Source organism: Scyliorhinus canicula, chromosome 1, assembly GCF_902713615.1.
Source record: "Scyliorhinus canicula chromosome 1, sScyCan1.1, whole genome shotgun sequence".
Classification (NCBI taxonomy): Eukaryota; Metazoa; Chordata; class Chondrichthyes; order Carcharhiniformes; family Scyliorhinidae; genus Scyliorhinus; species Scyliorhinus canicula.
In genome coordinates this window covers 115,062,624-115,078,250 of record NC_052146.1, presented here as the reverse complement: position 1 = coordinate 115,078,250, position 15,627 = coordinate 115,062,624, and the positions used below count along the sequence as shown (strand labels likewise).

The 15,627-nt window shown below is 46.2% G+C and overlaps 1 protein-coding gene across 1 annotated transcript in view; it reads right to left on the bottom strand.

The window, feature by feature from the left end:
- The window catches only part of LOC119966495 (PR domain zinc finger protein 1-like), a 75,524-nt gene that overhangs the window by 32,316 nt on the left and 27,581 nt on the right, over positions 1–15,627 (bottom strand).

Sequence of the window (15,627 nt, the reverse complement as noted above, 5' to 3'; positions counted from 1 at the left end):
AAGCCTCCTGGTTTGCTCACCATCCGATCCTACAATCTAAGGAGCAAAGAAAGAAAACATTTGAAAGAAAACAGTAAAGCAGGTTAACAGTGATCAGTCAGTCCCAGCTTTGGCTTAGTGGCTAGATCTCATCTGGATCTCCACTTGAACACAGAACTGTAGGTTGGCATTATCATGCAGTACTGAGGGAATGCTTGCATTGTAAGAGGTGCTTTCTACTAAATGAGTAATTAAGCAAAGGCACCATGTTTTCCCATACTACAACAGTGCCTAAATGTCAAGGTGTTTCACTGGCTGTAAAGCACTTTGAGATGTACTGAGATCATGAAAGATGATAACCCTTTTTCAGACCTTGAGATGTGAGTTCAATGTGTAACTGAAAAATACAGGGCCAGAAGCTCGGGCTGATGTCTGATCTCTGGCCTTTGTATTGAGGAGGGCTGATGGTAGAGGTGTTGGAATTGGCCCAGTGCTTCTGGGGGAGCCAATCAGAAGAAGACTTTGACCTGACTGCGCTAAACCTGAAAGGGGTCAACAGACACTGGACCAAAGCAATCTTCTGCCTTGGAGGTCGCATGCACAATCTGACTCCAGAGCTTGTCTACATACCAACAGTCACTACTTTTCAAAAGTGATTCATTGGCTTTGATGTGCTTTGAGATGTTCGGAGGATGTGCTAAGTTGCAATAGAAAGCAAGTTATTTCTTATTTTAGAGTAGCCAAATCTTTTTTTACCAATTAAGGGCCAATTTCCCTATGATGCACATTTTTGGGTTGTGGAGGTCAGACCCATGCAAATACGGGCAGAACGTGCAAACTCCACACAGACTGTGACCAGGGGCTGGGATCGAATCGGGGTCTTCGGTGCTGTGAGTTAGCATGCACCACCATGCTGCTCTTTATTTAGATCTTACCGAAAAACATGATCAGGCAAATGTCCCTTGATATTGAAAAGTACAGGTTAAATAATCAATCCTCAGCTCTTCCCTCTGACAACAGGGATCAACTCATTGTCTCTTGACAATTGCCAAAACTTGGATGTTGCCTTAATGTAGTGGCTACCAAGGTCCCTATGTGGAAATTGACTGTTAATAGCATTTCTTTCCCTTTAAATATTAATATATGAAAATGAGTCCTAACTTGAGTGCAAAAATAGAACCGTTTGATTGTAAATATTTGAGAATGACATACAACTTCCTGTTTGTTAAACGGGAGAACAATTTCATTTCATAGAGCACCCGGAGGAAACCCATGCAGACACAGGAAGAATGTGCAAACTCCACACAGATAGTCGCCCAAGGTCGGAATCAAACCTTGGTCCCAGGTACCGTGAGGCAACAGTGCTAAGCAATGTGCCACCGTGCCGCCTGCAAAAATTCTAATTGTTGTTTGAGATATGGCAAACAATAATAATCTTTATTAGTGTCACAAATAGGCTTACATTAACACTGCAATCAAGTTACTGTGAATATCCCCTAGACACCACACTCCGGTGCCTGTTCGAGTACATTGAGGGACAATTCAGAATATCCAATTCACCTAACAGTACATCTTTCAGGACTTGTGGGAGAAAGCAGAGCACCCGGTGGAAACTCCGGGTTTCTCCGATTTTCAGGCTATGTCCTGACCGCAGGCGTGGGAACAGTGGTGTTATGAAAATTCGAGGCAAAATGACCATCGATCCACCGTTTGGTGGGGGGCTAGAAGGCAGACAGCGTAGAGCACCCAGCTCTAGCTGCCTGACACGGCCGGAGAATTACCGGGTCCGTTGCCAGCGCATGCAACATGGCGCCGGCTGTGCATGGACCTGACCTGCCATATAGTGTCACCCCTATGGCTGGCTCGCGACTCCTTGACCATCACTCAACAATGCCTCCAGCCCTTGCCAAAGCCCCTCCTGCCCGTGATTCGACTTTCGCCTGACTGTGGATGCCCTGGACTCAGCCCGCAGCTGCCACGTCGAGTTCCTGACAAATAATAGCATGCGTGACTGACGCTGTCGGGAACTCGGACGGTCGGGGGGGGAGAGCCTCTGGCAACAGCATACTCCTGGAGTACGTCGCTTTGGAGGGGGTGGAGCACGAACGTTGATTCTCCGGCCAATCGCCAAACATGATTTCGGCGACCAGAGAATCCCGCCCAGGGAGAACGTGTAGACTCCGCACAATGACCTAAGCCGGGAATCAAACCGCGGTCCATGGCGCTGTGAAGCAACAATGCTAACCATTGTGCTACCATGCCGCCCTTTGTCTCCTTTTATTTGAAATGTTAATTTTCTAAAGTTATGGGGAACAAATGAATTCTCACAGGCAGTTCATTTCTGTTCGCTCTTTGACAGCCAACAGATGTGCCTCACTGTCAATATGCCTCAACTTCAGGGTAATACTTACACTCCCTCTGGGTTATGAACATTAAGAAAAGGAGGAGACCATTCAGTCCCTTGGGCCAGCTTGGACATTCAATTCAATCATCTGACCTTAAATCCATTTTGCTCGCCTTTCCTCCCATTTCCCTTTGATGCTGCTGCCATACAAAATACTACTAGTTTCAGTCTTAAAGATTCCAAGTGGCCCCCCAGCGTCCACACCCTTTAGAAGCAGAGTTCCGGATTTCCTCTACCCTTTGTGAGAGTAAGTACTTCCGACATAACACATGAATGGCCCAACTCTAATTTATGATAATGCCTCCTTGTTCTTAATCCGTCCACCAGTAGAAGTAGTCTCTGCATTAACCCTACCAAATCCTTTTGATATGTAGCATCTCGATTTAAATCACCTCTCAACCTTCTCAATCAAGGTTAATATAAGGCGAGTCTATGCTTATGGTTCAGTCCAATATTTTCAATAGCTTCGACCACATCCTGAACAGATTCACCAGCCTCAAGCTTGTTGTAAGAAAAGTCAAGAGGAGGTTTCCGGACAGCTGCCCCTCCATTCCCTTCACCCACGAAAGCAGGCAGGATAATCCAGAAGAAGATTCAATCCCAACATGGATAGGATCTTGGGGCCACCTCAAAATGACCTGGATGGGGTCGTGGCTCACACCCTGGTCTGAGGGCATGGGAGGACCAGGAAGTGGATGAAGATGATCAGGGAGAAACACAAGATGAAAGCCATCCAATACTCAAGCTATTTTCCAACAGACCTGCAAACACTGACCCCGTCTATCTGATCATCTGTGGCTGAGAGACAGCAATCAGTTGGGGGATTAAACATTTGGATTGAATAAGTTTCCCTAAACAGCTATTTTATATCTCCTTCAGGGAACAATTATAATTTCAGAGATGTTGCCAGAACAAGAGAATAAAGAAAGTGCATTTCATCTTCAGCAGAAGTGAAAGGATTATATTGCTTTTCCCGATGAGGAATACACTGGCAGGGAGGTGGTCAGGAGCTGTTTGTCCAATTGTTTTGGAATATGAAATGAAAATCACTTATTGTCACGAGTATGCTTCAATGAAGTTACTGTGAAAAGCCTCTAGTCGCCACATTCCGGCGCCTGTCCGGGGAGGCTGGTACGGGAATCAAACCGTGCTGCTGGCCTGCTTGGTCTGCTTTCAAAGCCAGTGATTTAGCTCAGTGAGCTAAACCAGCCCCTATGATTAGGCAGTTAAAGAAGAGCCCTCAGTTTCCTTGGCTTTTTATGGAACTAAGCGTACAGAAGCAAACAAGTTATGCTAAACTTGAAATAAATTACTGTTTCCGACCTTAACTCAGGCACTGCGCTCAGTTCTGGGCACCACACTTTAGAAAAGGGGTCTAGAGGAGATTTACCAGAATAGCACCAGGGATATGGGGATTCAAGTATGTGGAGTGACATGAGGAGCTGGAGTTGTCCTCCCTGGAAGAGAGATTACAGAAGCTTTAGAACATAGAACATAGAACGATACAGCGCAGTACAGGCCCTTCGGCCCTCGATGTTGCACCGACATGGAAAAAATCTAAAGGCCATCTACCTACACTATGCCCCTTATCATCCATATGCTTATCCAATAAATTTTAAATGCCCTCAATGTTTGGTGAGTTCACTACTGTTTGACAGGTAGGGCATTCCACGGCCTCACCACTCTTTGCGTAAAAACCCATCTCTGACCTCTGTCCTATATCTATTACCCTCAATTTAAGGCTATGTCCCCTCGTGCTAGCACCTCCATCGCGGGAGAAGGCTCTCGCTGTCCCCCCATCTAACCCTCTGATCATTTTGTATGCCTCTATTAAGTCACCTTCTAACCTTCTTCTCCTCTAACGAAACAACCTCAAGTCCATCAGCCTTTCCTCATAAGATTTTTCCCTCCATACCAGGCAACATCCTGGTAAATCTCCTCTGCACCCCGTTCCAAAGCTTCCACGTCCTTCCTATAATGAGGCGACCAGAAACTGTACGCAATACTCCAAATGCGGCCGTACTAGAGTTTTGTACAACTGCAACATGACCTCATGCTCCGGAACTCAATCCCTCTACCAATAAAGGCCCAACACACCATAGGCCTTCTTCACAACCCTATCAACCTGGGTGGCAACTTTCAGGGATCTATGTACATGGACACCGAGATCCCTCTGCTCATCCACACTACCAAGAATTTTACCATTAGCCAAATATTCCGCATTCCTGTTATTCTTTCCAAAGTGAATCACCTCACACTTCTCCACATTAAACTCCATTTGCCGCCTCTCAGCCCAGCTCTGCAGCTTATCTATGTCCCTCTGTAACCTGCAACATCCATCCGCACTGTCTACAACTCCACCGACTTTAGTGTCGTCTGCAAATTTACTCACCCATCCTTCTGCGCCCTCCTCTAGGTCATTTATAAAAATGACAAACAGCAAAGGCCCCAGAACAGATCCTTGTGGTACGCCACTCGTAACTGAACTCCATTCTGGACTCAAACACTGGGGCTGTTTAGCACACTGCGCTAAATCGCTGGCTTTGCAAGCAGACCAAGGCAGGCCAGCAGCACGGTTCGATTCCCGTAACAGCCTCCCCGAACAGGCGCCGGAATGTGGCGACTAGGGGCTTTTCACAGTAACTTAATTGAAGCCTACTCGTGACAATAAGCGATTTTCATTTCATTCATTCTGAACATTTCCCATCAACTACCACTCTCTGTCTTCTTTCAACTAGCCAATTTCTGATCCACATCTCTAAATCACCCTCAATCCCCAGCCTCCGTATTTTCTGCAATAGCCGACCGTGGGGAACCTTATCAAACGCTTTACTGAAATCCATATACACCACATCAACTGCTCTACCCTCGTCTACCTGTTCAGTCACCTTCCTCAAAGAACTCGATAAGGTTTGTGAGGCATGACCTACCCTTCACAAAACCATGCTGACTGGTCCCTAATCATAGTATTTCCTATCTAGATGATTATAAATCGTATCTTTTATAATCCTCTCCAAGACTTTCCCACCACAGAACGTTAGGCTCACCGGCCTATAGTTCCCGGGTTATCTCTACTCCCCTTCTTGAAACAAAGGGACCACATTTGCTATCCTCCAGTCCTCTGGCACTACTTCCTGTAGCCAATGAGGACCTAAAAATCAAAGCCAAAGGCTCAGCAACTCTTCCCTGGCTTCCCAGAGAATCCTAGGATAAATCCCATCCGGCCCCGGGAATTTATCTATTTTCACCTTGTCCAGAATTGCCAACACTTCTTCCCTACGCACCTCAATGCCATCTATTCTAATAGCCTGGGTCTCAGCATTCTCCTCCACAATATTATCTTTTTCTTGAGTGAATACTGACGAAAAGTATTCATTTAGTATCTCGCTTATCTCCTCAGCCTCCACACACAACTTCCCACCACTGTCCTTGACTGGCCCTACTCTTACCCTAGTCATTCTTTATTCCTGACATACCTATAGAAAGCTTTTGGGTTTTCCTTGATCCTACCTGCCAAAGACTTCTCATGTCCCCTCCTTGCTCATCTCAGCTCTCTCTTTAGATCCTTCCTCGCTTCCTTGTAACTATCAAGCGCCCCAACTGAAACTTCACGCCTCATCTTCACATAGGCCTCCTTCTTCCTCTTAACAAGAGATTCCACTTCTTTGGTAAACCACGGTTCCCTCGCTCGACCCCTTCCTCCCTGCCTGACTGGTACGTACTTATCAAGAACATGCAATAGCTGTTCCTTGAACAAGCTCCACATATCCAGTGTGCCCAACCCTTGCAGGCCTACTTCTCCAACCAACACATCCTAAGTCATGTCTACATGGCATCATAATTGCCCTTCCCCCAGCCTATAACTCTTGCCCTGGCGGGGTATACTTATCCCTTTCCATCACTAACGTAAAGATCACCTTTAGTAGAGGTGCTTAAAATTGTGAGAGCTTTTGATAATACAAAAGGTTCAATAACTTGTGTGTGTGGTGTGGTGTGTGGGGGGGGGGGGGGGGGGGGAGTCAGGCAAAACTAATTCAGCATTGTTTAAAAGATCTATTATCCTCATGATGGACTGAATCACCTCCTTCTATGCTGTGTCATTCAATAATTCAATGGAATCAAAGGACAACTTTCTGACTCATTCAAATCCATGCATATACGTTTACATTAGCAGTAGTCAGAGAATAAATATGCTTCAGAAAAATAATAGAAAATAGGTTGATAATTTTGTGTTAGTTTTTACGCTTTCCTAATTTTCTCTCAACCTATTTTCCCCAGCTCAACATTCTCCCCTTCTCTTCCAAAATATCAGGGTCATGAAACTAATGATCTGCAACCCATTCTACAAGTTCAAAATAGCCACCAAACAATCCAATATGGGGCTGGCAGCATGTGTACATTCCCACTGACAAAGTGCCACCGACCATATTGGTAAAAGGTGAAGTAAAGATGTCAAGAGCCCGTGCTTGAAACAGGCATTATGTAAATAGGAGTTTTGGAGCTTGATCAATATCTCCAATCCCTGGGAGCACTAAGGTTGCCATTATTCCAACTCCAGCTGAGAGCTTCTACACAAAACTTGACATAAACCTGGGTGTAGAAACTGGGATTTATATCTGCATCATTCTGTATCATGCCTTGGGTTGCCATTACCATCCAGAATTGCCTGGAGTCTCCAAGAATGGAAGAAAAGCACTAGAATTCGACTGGGAGGAAAACTGGAAGGAGAATCATAGCTGCATGAAAATAAATGTTTATTTCAACATTTTGTTGATTAATTCTAAAAATGTTGCAGGTGGTAATTTTGACTGGCAGTCAGGAATCTTCCAATCTGGTGTTTGCTTCCCGATTAGCCAGATGAAGCTGAGATATTATGATGATAGACACATCAGGCAACCAATATAGGGTTGGGACAGTTTGAGGTAGGAAGTTATGTGATGAAGCCTTCAGAAATGCATGCAGCCAGAGCTAGCAACCCAAAGTGCACACCAGGCAGTGAAATTGTCACTTCCAGACCCTCTATCGGTGAACTAATCACAAATACAAGTGGGCACTTAAGTAATGGAATTGATACAGAGGGAAAGAGCTGAGTCACAACCTTGGTGTTTTTGCATAATAGACAGTCCGTGAATAAGAAACCTTTAAACCCTTTAATCAGTGATTCATTGATCGGGAACTCAGAATAGAATACCATTGGCACATTCCAGGCTTCCATTTCATTTTTAACCACAGCAGTCAGCATTGTGGCATAAGGTTTTCAATATGAACCATTTATTTGATAATTGGACCAGACAAAGAAAACACAAGCTGGGGTTGTCTGATAAGAATCAAAGAAGGAAGGAGGAAGGAATGAACAAACAAGAAGTATTTGCATTTCTGTAGTATCTCATATATCATATAGGGCAGCATGGTAGCACAGTGGATAGCATTGTGGCTTCACAGCACCAGGGTCCCAGATTCGATTCCCCGCTGGGTCACTCTGTGTGGAGTCTGCACGTTCTCCCCGTGTCTGCGTGGTTTCCTCCGGGTGCTCCGGTTTCCACCCACAGTCCAAAGACGTGCAGGTTAGGTGGTTTGGCCATGATAAATTGCCCTTAGTATCTAAAACGTTTAGGAGGGGTTATTGGGCTATGGGGATAGGGTGGAAATGAGGGTTTAAGTGGGTCGGTACAGACTCGATGGGCCGAATGGCCTCCTTCTGCGCTGTATGTTCTATGTAATATTCTCAGAAGCTCCTACAGTGCTTTACAACTAATAAAGTACTTGTAAAGTGTCCCTATCATTGGACCGGACGATCTGGGTTCATGTCTCACTGTGGGAGTTGATGGCCATGGAAAATGCATTTATAATATGGCCAAATATGTTGATTATCAGCCTGCAAAGCCTTCCAATAAAATTGATGACAGGTGAAAAGAGCAAGAGAGTTTCTTGGTCAGCCATATTTCAGAAGGCAATGGCAAACCATGGACTTACTCATGGACAATCCAATGGAAGTCTATGGTTGCCAAGGCCCTCATGGGGCATGGTACCTGCAGGAAGGCAGTACTTGTGAAGCAGCTATTTTGCAATGTAGAAAACATGACTGCAAACCTACACACAGCAAGGTCCAACAAGCTGCAATGGAAACCATACAGTCTGCTTGTTAGTTGAGGGATAAATATTGGCCAGGGCACCAGCCAGACACCAGGAGAGCACCCTAGCTCTTTGTCAAATACTGCAGAATGAAAAAGTCTTTTTTTCCATGACTCACTTCTTCTTTCGCTCATTTCTCTCTTTCTCTACACAGCCTGTCTTGTTGTGGGATTTCCTCTTACACTCCACTTGTACACCATAATTAGAAGTTGTTTGGTATCATGTTCGCCACCTTTTATGCGTCCCAGCTGATATTCAGATCAATTGAGAGTAAAATGATGTTTCACTGCAATACCGCAGATCATACATTTCTGCCGAAGGTGGATTTCTACTCCAATGTTGGGATAGGACCACAATCATTGCGATTTGCAACATTCATAGTGACTGTCATGTGGTGTCGACAAAAGGAAGATTGAACTGATCAAGGATGTGCAAGTAGAATTACAACTGAAGACAAAGTGTAGGGAAGAGAAACAAAAGGGGTACTCAAGACCTCTTCAATTTAAGAGCTGGCTTGCTTTATAAACAGTAGGATTGTTGAGTCCCACTGATTGCAACTTCTTAACCTAGATATCTACGGCACTTTATGCATTTTCATTTCAAATTGGGCTTTCAAGTATCCAATATAGTACACAAAATGTACTTGAATACATACTGGATGACGATTGCCTACCATATGGCTAAAGGTAGAAGAAGAGGTGTCAACCATCCAGATCAGGAAGTCAGCACTGTCATGGCGCCAGGCTGGCTTCTCATTTTTCACCCTCCGTAAACTCCAAGCAACCCTCCTGCTTGTATCCTAACTCGCACCAAGTTCCCACCCATATAGTGTTCACAAGAATACACTGGCTCTCCTTCTGGCAGTGCTTCATATTTAAAATTCTCATCCTTGTTTTCAAATGCCTCCAATGCTTTGATCCTTTCCCTTTCCGAAATCTCCTGCAGTCGCAAAGCCTTCCAATATCTCCTCACTACTTCATCTTCAAAACGGACCCCCAGTTTTAATCACACCACCGCTGGCAGCCATGCCTTTTAGCTACAAGGCCCCTGAGCTCTGGAAACCCCTCCTGAAATCTTTCCACCTCTTTAATGCTCGTTCCTTATTTAGCTTGGTGCCAATTATTGTATAATTGTGTTTGTCCGAAATTCCCTGGGAAAGGTGCTATATGCAGGAGATGGTGTAAAGGAATTGAATAAAAATCCAAACCCCATTGGCAAGAGGAGGGATTAGACACAGTGCTCGATCTACTGGCCCCGTTGTGCCTGACTTGGGATGTGACGAGGCCATTAAATCTTGGACGCTCGTTATGCCTCGCAAAATCCAACAAGTGAGTAGTTAGTCTCACTTAAATATGTCTGCGCTGGTGTTACCCAAGGTGTGGGATCAAGCAGCCTCGCCTCGGAGACCATGCCTTGCCACCACAAAGGTGGACCAGGTGTAACAGCATTTGGTGGGGTCTCCGAGACGATCGGAGAACCCCGGATTGTCAGACTCTGGGCAGGGTGGTACCCTGGCCCTCCTGATGCCACCATGGTGGGTGGCACTACCAAGATGCCCAGTGGAACTGTCAGGCTTGCATGAGTACTGTCAGGGTGCCAGTCCAGCAATGCAAAGGTGCCTGGGTGCCAAGTTGCCCATGCCAAGTATTGGGCCCGGGGGTGCCCTGCCCTTATGAGGTATGGTGCGGGTGAGGCTCATGGACCCCATATTTGTTCAGTTGGGGCACTGGGAGAGTCTGGAGGCTGCAGGAGGGGGGGTCAAGAGATGGTGGCAGCAAGTGGTTAGCGCTGCTGCCTCATGGCGCTGAGGTCCCAGGTTCGATCACGTCTCTGGGTCACTGTCCGTGTGGAGTTTGCACATTCTCCCTGTGTTCACGTGGGTTTCACCCCCACAACCCAAAGATGTGCCGGGTAGGTGGATTGGCCACGCTAAATTGCCCTTAATTGGAAAAAATGAATTGGGCACTCTAAATTTAAAAGAAAGATGGTGGCGTCCCGATCCCTTCCTGCACTGGCAAATTGAGCTTGTCAGTATAGGAAATCATGTGGCCTTGGTGGGACATTCCTCACTGGAGCCCAAAAAAGAAGCAGAGTCCCATTTAATGGCGGAGTCGTTGTCGGCGCTGGAAATGCCGGGAAACACCCCGCTAAACGCACACAAAACGAGACTCTGAATTCTGTTCCCATTAAATCACACCCATAGAGTTGATTGAGACTATATAAGGTTGTAAAGTGTTCTGGAGCTCAGGTGATTTTCTGTGCACATTTCACAGGGTGTTTAAAAGGCCAGGAAGCTGCAGGTGCTCTCAGATTCCAAAAAGCTACACCTTGAAATGGAAAATGTGCAGTGTTTCAGGGGAATTTCCTGGGAGAACACAGATCATAATTCATAAGAACTACTTTCGCATTTCACCAAGTTCACATCATTCAACGTTTCCTTGGGGCAATTTAAAACAGAATATAATGTGCCAATGTTTTTTCCAACGTCATACCTGCTTCTTGACTGGGTAACCTCCTTTTTTCCAAGAAACGTCAATAAAGAGATGCATTAAACTCCTGCAAAGAACTTCTCCTGATTGCGCACGTGAACGGTTGTCTAATCAATTTTTTTTTTACTTCCATTGGCACCTGTCCACATTATATGTAAGTCAGCATGACTAATTGATGCCTTTCATGGGAAATATTATCAAATCAAAATATCCCTAAGGTTACTGAGAATCACTTTCCCTCATTCTCCCTGTGGGCTTAATTGTTCTTCATAAATTATTTCAATATATTTCTATTGCTGTTCAAATTAATTATTTGAAACCTCTCATTTGGAGTTTAACAATGGGATAGTTTGAAAAATGATATATCACCTTCAATTGCCCAAAAAAAAGGTGTGGTTTTGCACCTGGCCTTTCATCAGCACACTGGGCCCTGCTGATAGTTTGGACTTTTTTCAAATTATATTGAATATATTTTATAAACCTTGGTAATCTAGTGTTTGAGCCACGGGACTAACATCACAGAAGTTATCAATTCATGATCTCATAACTGCACATTATGAAAGTAAGTTCAATAGATCAATACTTTTTGGATAAAAGCAGAACAAAAAGTAACTTGCAAGCCATTAGTTGGTTCACTAATGTCTTTCAGGGAAGGGATTTTATCCATCCTTAGCTGGCCTGACTTGCATGTAACTCCAGTGCACCAACATATGGACAACAAATAGAAATAAAGAGGAGGGATAGCAATGAATGGAATCTGTTCTATTGTAGAGTACTCACTGTCCTGCAAATATTCTCAGGAGAGGTGCTGCACAGAGTAGATACAGAGTAAACTCCCTCTACACTGTCCCTCAAACACTCCCAGGGCCGGTGTTACACAGATTAGATACAGAGTAAACTCCCGCTACACTGTCCCTCACACACTCCCAGGGCAGGTGCTGTACAGAGTAGATACAGAGTAAACTCCCTCTACACTGTCCCTCAAACACTCCCAGGGCAGGTGCTGTACAGAGTAGATACAGAGTAAACTCTCTCTACACTGTCCCTCAAACACTCCCAGGGCAGGGGCTGTACAGAGTAGATACAGAGTAAACTCTCTCTACACTGTCCCTCAAACACTCCCAGGGCAAGTGCTGTACAGAGTAGATACAGGGTAAACTCCCTCTACACTGTCCCTCAAACACTCCCAGGGCAGGTGCTGTACAGAGTAGATACAGAGTAAACTCCCTCTACACTGTCCCTCAAATACTCCCAGGGCAGGGGCTGTACAGAGTAGATACAGAGTAAACTCCCTCTACACTGTCCCTCAAACACTCCCAGGGCCGGTGTTACACAGATTAGATACAGAGTAAACTCCCGCTACACTGTCCCTCAAACACTCCCAGGGCAGGTGCTGTACAGAGTAGATACAGAGTAAACTCCCTCTACACTGTCCCTCAAACACTCCCAGGGCAGGTGCTGTACAGAGTAGATACAGAGTAAACTCCCTCTACGCTGTCCCTCAAATACTCCCAGGGCAGGGGCTGTACAGAGTAGATACAGGGTAAACTCCCGCTACACTGTCCCTCAAACATTCCCAGGGCAGGTGCTGTACAGAGTAGATACAGAGTAAACTCCCTCTACACTGTCCCTCAAATACTCCCAGGGCAGGGGCTGTACAGAGTAGATACAGAGTAAACTCCCTCTACACTGTCCCTCAAACACTCCCAGGGCAGGTGCTGTACAGAGTAGATACAGAGTAAACTCCCTCTACACCGCCCTTCAAACGCTCCCAGGGCAGGTGCTGCACAGATTAGATATAGAGCATGCAATTCAATGGAAACATTTCTATGTTCATTTGTGGTGGGTTTTTCAGTGAGTTTCCCGCAGGTTTTGCAGGCGAGATCGCCACTGCTATTCAATGAGACTTAGGGCGCAATTCTCACAAAAGTGTGGTAGCGTGCAGGAACTGCCATGAGCATCCCGGTGTACACCCTGGAGTGGACGTCCCACAGGCTTCTTGCTGCAAATGAAGGCTCGCCAGCCAATTCGCTGGCACCACACTCGCCAGGCAAAGGTCAAGCAGCTCTTAAGCAGCACTTGCACACCCTGCTCGCAACAAAGGCGCCAAGGAAACCGGCCCCAGGATTCGGGGATGCAGACCTGTGGAGCCAGAAGGTATGTCCTGTTCCCCCGAAGGGTCAGCCATAGGGCAGCCTGCGCTGCGTAGGATGACGTGGTGACGGCTGTGAGCGCTGGGAGTGACCAGGCGTACTGGCTTCCAATGGATTGGATTGGATTGGATTGGATTTGTTTATTGTCACGTGTACCGAGGTACAGTGAAAAGTATTTTTCTGCAAGCAGCTCAACAGATCATTCAGTACATGGGAAGAAAAGGGAATTAAACAGAATTCAAGAAAATACATAAGAATATATAATAGGGCACCACAATATATACAATGTACTACATAAGCATTGGCATCGGATGAAGCAGACAGGGTGTAGTGTTAATGAGGACAGTCCATAAGAGGGTCATTTAGGAGTTTGGTGACAGTGCGGAAGAAGCTGTTTTTGAGTCTGTTTGTGCGTGTTCTCAGACTTCTGAATCTCCTGCCCGATGGAAGAAGTTGGAAAAGTGAGTAAGCCGGGTGGGAGGGATCCTTGATTATGCTGCCCGCTTTCCCCCGGCAGCGGGAGGTGTAGGTGTAAATGCCAGAAAAAGGCCAAAGAGCTACACCGGGCTGCAAGGGTGAGTTGACACCAATCCTCGCACGCCCTCCCCCCACCCCCTTTACACTGTCCTTTCCACCCCCCAACTCGCCATGTGACCACCAACCCTCCTTCCACCCCCCTTCAATCTCCTCAGCCCTTCCTTCACACCCCTTTTCCCACCACCGTGAATCATGCGTGTGGCTAACAATGCCCTCTGTGTCTCCTCAGGAGACGCTCTCCCACAATCGGCGGGAGAGGGCCCAGACTGGCGGTGGTGTGCCAGACATCAGGGGTGGGTTTCTCTCAGCCTGCGGCTGGGCCGAAAATCCCCGCGACCGGCGCGAGTCGCGCCACGCTTCCCCGACGCAGGAGCAGAATTAGGCCACTCAGCCCATCGAGGTCTGCTCTGACATTCAATCATAGCTGATATTTTTCTCATTCCCATTCTCCTGACTTCTTCCCATAACCCCCAATCCCCTTATTAATCAACAACCTATCAATCTCTGATTTGGCCTCCACAGCCTTCTGCGGCAAAGAGTTCCACAGATTCACCACCCTCTGGCTGAAGAAATTCCTTCTCATCTCTGTTTTAAAGGATCGTCCTTTTAGTCTGAGATTATGCCCTCTGGTTCTAGTTTTTCCTACTAGTGGAAACATCCTCTCCACATCCACTCTATCCAGGCCTCGCAGTATCCTGTAAGTTTCAATAAGATCCCCCCTTATCCTTCTGAACTCCAACGAGTACAAACCCAGAGTCCTAAACCGTTCCTCATTCAAAGGCCGAATTCCCAGCCTTTGACCTGATTTTGTAGCCATAGTATTTATAAGGGTGGTCCAAATCAGATTCTGGTCAATTATGTTGACAGTGGGGGATTCAGTGATGGTAATATCATTGAATGTCAAAGGGAGATGGTAAGATTTTCTCTAGTTGGAGATGGATATTGCAGGCACTTGTGTGTCACAAATGTTACTTGCCAATAGCCAGCCCAAGCCTGGATATTGTCCAGGTCATGCTGCATATGGATGCAGACTGTTTAGTATCTGTGGCCCCACAAATAGTGCTGAACATATGATCAGCGAACATTTCTCCCTCTGACTTTATGATGGAGGGAAGGTCATTGATGAAGCAACTGAAGATGGTTGGGCGCAGGACACTACCCTGAGGAATGCCTGCAGTGATGTTCCAGGACTGAGATGATTGACCTCCAACAACCACAACTGTATTCCTTTGTGCCAGGTATGTCTCCAACCAGTTGTCTGTTCTGAAGTCACAAGTAATTTACCATGTTTACGGTAAGATTACCAACTCTGGTTGCGTGTATTTTTCGAGCTTTCATCACACGACTTGCAGCCCTCAGCCCCAAACATTTTATAGCCAATCAATGAATGTTCAAAGAAAATGAATAGAACTCTTCTTTTTTAATACCTCAATGATTTTTGTCCAGGGTTGATTGCAGCAGTGTCTTAGGGATTAATCCTCAATTCCTAGAGATCACAGGAAGATCCTGGAAAGTTGGCAAGCTTAGCCTGAGGCTGCATGTTTATTAAACATGATGGATTCAAATCACAGTGGAACGCATTGACATCTAAATGATAGACAAGAGTTCTCATCTGCTGTCAGCTGTGTCTCAGTAGGTTGTACTCTCACCTCTGTGTCAGAAGGCCATGGGTTCAAGACTCAGTCCAGAAACTTCAGCAAAAGATCGAGGCCGACTCTTGCAGGGCTGTACGGGGAGACTGCTACTCTGTCTGGGATGCCGGGCGGAATTCTCTCAGCCCGGGGCCGGGCTGGAGAATCCCCACGACCAGCACGAACCGCGCCATGCCGCCCCAACACTGGCCCGCGATTCTCAGCAGAGCGGAGAATCTGCACCATTGGCACTGGCGTGGTTGGTGCGGCGCCGGTCGGGGGCCGCTCTAAACGGCTGCTCC